Source organism: Moschus berezovskii, chromosome 19, assembly GCF_049115385.1.
Source record: "Moschus berezovskii isolate FMDL1 chromosome 19, NW_MosBer_1.0, whole genome shotgun sequence".
Classification (NCBI taxonomy): domain Eukaryota; kingdom Metazoa; phylum Chordata; class Mammalia; order Artiodactyla; family Moschidae; genus Moschus; species Moschus berezovskii.
Window position 1 is genome coordinate 42,634,481 of NC_142478.1, and position 5,186 is coordinate 42,639,666.

Below are 5,186 nucleotides of genomic sequence, written 5' to 3' on the forward strand. Positions count from 1 at the left end.
GGACAAAATTTGAAAAAGCAAAATAAGCATTAAAGAACTAAAGAGAGAACTGGAGTTAACTGAACGGAACAATAAGGAAAGAAGCCAATCATAAAGAGTTGATCAAGAGATTAAGGAGTATTTTAAAATTTAGGACCCCCAAAAATAAAGAAACCTTGTTGGGACAGAATTCACCTCAAATTTTCCTCTTCTGTGAAATTTTATCACCTTAAAAAAAGTAGCATATTATATAAGGAGGTTATAAACCTGCATCTACTGTTCGATACATATTCCTGGTTATTTTCAAGTAAAATGTTTCAAAATATTAAAGATAATCTCTAGTAGCTCTTTTGAGATTCTCAATATGTTTTAGCCAGTTAGTAATTTTCTTCTGTATTGCTAAAAAGTCAGTTCCTGACTTACTTTATACTCAGTACTAGATATGTGGTATATGCTTAAATAAATACTTCCTGCCTATATTGTGCTGCCAAAAATAGAAAATGAGAAAAAATTATATTAGATTTTCCTCTGATGCGTATTTCAATAAATGTGTTAGGACTTATTCATGAATTTCAAAAATATATTATGTCAGTAAACCTTTTTGCAAAGGCACTTTGCAAAATACAATTGAAATTTGCAAAAATACTTTATCTTAAACTTTTGATTGCATTATGATCTATTACAACTCTTCCACAAACTAGGTAATATTGTTTTTTTTCCCCCCTAGGCAAATAGTCTCTAGAGTTTGATATCAATCAAAGATAAAGCCTGATACATAAATTATGTCAGTGACTTCAAACATCAAGCTAACATTTCAGGCTAGGTATGTAAAAACCTCTGAGCTGCCATCTTCTTTCTGAAATCAAGCAAAAGCAAGGGGAGAAAGGAAGTAAAATGGAAATTTCATTTTATAACAACAAAAACTCTTTGAGACTCAAATTCAAAATAAATAAAAAAGGGCTACTGAGTGGAATGCACCTTGGACCAAGGTAATGGAAAGAAGGAAAAAGGAGACAGGCTGTTCACCACTGAAAAGCTCAGGTAGAGAGAGGAAATTAACACCAACAACCCTGGTTTGGACCACATACAACAGAAGGGTTGGAACCAGTCACAAGAGCTTTCTGCTACCTTGTTGGAAAATGAATTTGCAGGGGAAACAGAGCTGAAGAAATAGATACATTCTTTGTAACTACTGCAGCAAGACAGAGAAGCCCTGAGTAAATAACTCTACCTACCATCCCAATCTTGATCATGGATAAACACACACACACAAACACACACACAATGTTTTATCCTATATAGTTCCACTGAGAACCAGGGAGATTTCCTGCTAGCCCAGACTAAGTCTGGTTCCTGTTCGATACCATCTGTTCTATAGTAGCTAACTGAAAAGAACTCCAGTCACTAAAAAGTGATAATTAATTTATAATAGCCAGCACTAGAGATAAGCAAAATGACTTTAAACAGGAAGGTCACTATCATATAAGTATGTTTGGGAGAGGGGACATACGTACACCTATGGTTAATTTGTGTTGATGTATGACAGAAGTCAAACCAATATTGTAAACCAATCATCAGTCAATTAAAAATAAATATTTTTTTTAAAAATTGCACACACACATATAGCACATATACAACTTTTTAATACTTCTTATAATCCTAAAGAAAACAAGTAAAGACATTCAAATTTCCCGTGTGTTCAAGTTTTCCATAAATTCTTGCCCTGATTTTTCTTTCTAACAGCAGGAAAAAAAAAAAAAGATCAGTAGATAAACTTTATGGTACTCTCAGACAGACCAATGGACCAAGCCCAAAAGCAGTCCCACAGATACATAAAAACTAAACTTTTAATCAGGGATGACCTGGAGGGAGGATATGGGTAAGAGGGAGGTGGGAGAGGGGTTCAAGAAACGGAACACATGTACACCCGGGGCGGATTCGTGTCAATGTATGGCAAAACCAACCAATATATTAATGTAAGGTAATTTGCCTCCAATAAAATAAAAAATAAAAAAAAGAAGTGACATTGACAGTATGTGAATGAGGGCAATTATTCAATAAATTGTATGCAAACAATTTTATAGAGGAAAAATGAAATCAGAATCTTACAAAATCTTTCATACAAAGATCAATGCCAGATGAATTAGAGATTTAAACATGAATGTCAAAGTTACAAAATATTTCAGAAGCAAAAGGGATCTATCTCTGTTACCAGGTGGTTAAGAAGAAATTTTTCAAACAAAAAGAAAAATTTCTTTTTTCAGACAAAAAGAAAACAAACTGCAAAGGAAAAGACAAATATATGTCTTCATTGAAATTAAAATTGTGCTTATCCAAAATATTGCAATAAAAGTAACTACATAACCCACAAGGTTTCAGAAAATAAATGCACCATAATAATTGAAAAAAGGTTAGTGAAGATATAGAGAATGCCTTCAAGTCAATGTGAAAATTGAAATTAAACCACTAGAAAATTTGGGGGAAAATTTAACTATCGGCAACTCTAGCCACTTATGTGAAAAGAAGATAAAAATGGAAATAAAGACTTTCAAGGTGCTCACCTTCATCAACCGTTGTGCATGCTCAGTTACTCAGCCATGTCTGACTCTTTGTGACCCCATGGACTATAGCCCGCCAGGCTCCTCTGTCCATGGAATTCTCCAGGCAAGAATACTCGAGTGGGTTGTCACTTCCTCCTCCAGGGTATCTTCCCAACCTAGGGATCCAACCAATATCTCCTGCATCTCCTGAATGAGCAGGCATATTCTTTACCACTAGCACCACCTGGGAAGCCCTCATCAATCATCAGGGAAAGCCAAACTAGAACAAAAGTTCAGAATGAGACACCATTTTACTCTGATTATAGTCAAAAAAAATTTTTTCGTTAATGTGATAGCATCAGTGCTGGCAAGACTGCAAGACCCTGAGAACTGTCATCCACTACTGATGAGACTGAAAAAAGACACAACCATTTTGGAAGGCAATTTCACATTCTCTAAAGCCGAGTCCAACTCTTTTGCAACCCCATGGACTATAGCCTGCCAGGCTTCTCTGTCCATGGGATTTCCCAGGCAAGAATACTGGAATGGAATGCCATTTCCTTTTCCAAGGGATCTTCCCAACCTAGGAACTGAGCCTGTGTGTCCTGTAGATTCTTTACCACTGAACAACCAGCAAAGCCGACAGCACCAAAAATGAGTTGAGAGTCATATAATTTAGAATAACTTTTAAAATAGATATATTTTTTAAAGAGTTCGAAATAATAAACACTATACTTGAGGCTGTTCTCCTAGTGCTGAAGGCTTATCTTGGGATCTTTCCAGGGTAATGGTTTCAATAGTAATGTTGGAGACGCTTGGTCAACTTTCAGTCATGGAGCTGCTCCTGTAAGCTAAGTTGCAATAAACTCTCAAATCATCTAGAAGCAGGATCTATTTACAAGTGATGATTTCAAATTCTACCCCCAGATATATATGAGCACTGTGATCAAGCCCAGACTCTGAGGGTATGATCTCATGATCCTGAGCAAAAGGCAGCCCCATCAGGAGAAACTCATAGAGTACTAACATGGTTTTCATGTTCAAACAAGAGGTGACTGGGGACCCCTTGAGGACATCCCAGACATTGATGGTATAATCGTTGTATCCAGCAGGATACACAGGGAGAAGTCCACGCTGGAAGCTGGCCAGAGGTGATAGGGGCAACACACAGCATCATCTGATCCTGAAGCAAAGGCATCTCCACCCAGGTTAGTATCAGACACTGTTGCTGCCAGATTCTTGTGTTTGAAAGGCCTGCACGCACTGTCCAGGGCGCATGTCCCAACCAACGGCTTTCTTGTCACATCCCCCAAACAAGAAGGTGTTCCAGGTCTCTGAGGGGGCCAGGTCCAAACAGAGCACGGCGGTCCCATGCCCATGGAACGCACTGCAGCAGCTGCCTGCTCTCCACATTCCAGAGGGCACACGTGCGGTCGCCGCTGGCCGTCAGGATCTGCACATCAGAATTGGTGAAGCTACAAGCTGGCAGATAGTCGGTGTACATAGCAACAGACTTCTTTTTGGCAGCCTTGTTTCCATTTTTGTCAAACGTCAGTAGATACACAGAACACCTGTTATCCAAACCACACGTCCCGACGGGTCGTACGCACACGCCACCACTCACTTGCAGGTCATCGCGACTGCGCACTCCTTGTTCGTAGTGAAGGAATCCCACACTACCACCTTCCCATCCTGCGAGGAGGTCACCATCTTCCTCTTATTTTTGAACCAGTCCGTGAACAGAACCTTGATCCCATAGCCTTTGAGGGTCCTTCTGGTCTTCATAAAAAAATGCTTTGGGACCTTCACGTGCTCGGCCACCTGGTGCAGCTCCAAGTCGGGCAGCTTGGCCTTCTCCTCCTCAAGTTTGCTCTTGAGCCTCTCAGCCTCACTCTTAAACGACGCCAGCATCTCGTTTTCATGCAGCCTATCGGCTGCTGTCTTCACGCGGGGACCCATCTGGAGGGAAGCACAGTGGCTGGACCGAAATCCGCCGGGAAGCCTGGGTCTCCTCTAGCTTATTTGGCGTCTCTAGAGCTGTCCAGGAATTTGGTCTCGCGCGGTTCAAAAGCAACGTGACCAAGACTGTGAAGGGTTTTGAATACATCTTGGCCAAGCTGCAAGGTGAGGCCCCTCCTAAAACCCTTGTTGAAACAGCCAAGGAAGCCAAGGAGAAGGCCAAGGAGACGGCACTGGCAGCTACAGAGAAGGCCAAGGACCTTGCCAGCAAGGCAGCCACCAAGAAGCAGCAGCAGCAGTTCGTGTAGCCAGCCCAGGCCCGAAGCAGCAGCCTAGCAGACTACCAGCTCCAGTCCCTGTGCCCCCTCCTCCTGTACTTTATTATTAAAAGCCAGCTTCTATCCCTCTTGACTATCTGGGTGGTGGGCTGAGGATAGGTGCCCTGTTTGGCATCTCCAGCACAGCCGGCCGGTTACCCATGTCTGAGCCGGGCCTCCTTACTCCTGCATCGGGTGGCTGAGGACAGAGGCACAGTGACTTGCCCAGGGTCACTGCATCCAGGTGAAGTGGTCATAAATGCTAGACTGTAAGCTCCATGAGGGCAGGGACCGTTCTTTTATCCTCTGATGTGTCCCAGGTATCTGAAACAAAATCTTGCATGTAACAGGCACTCAATAAACACTTATTGAATTCAATCGGACCCAAAAA

General features: G+C 41.5%; 1 pseudogene; it reads right to left on the bottom strand.

The window, feature by feature from the left end:
• Positions 1-3,465: 3,465 nt before the first annotated feature.
• Positions 3,466-4,451, bottom strand: LOC129542743 (guanine nucleotide-binding protein subunit beta-5 pseudogene; annotated as a pseudogene).
• Between the last annotated feature and the right edge of the window lie 735 nt (positions 4,452-5,186).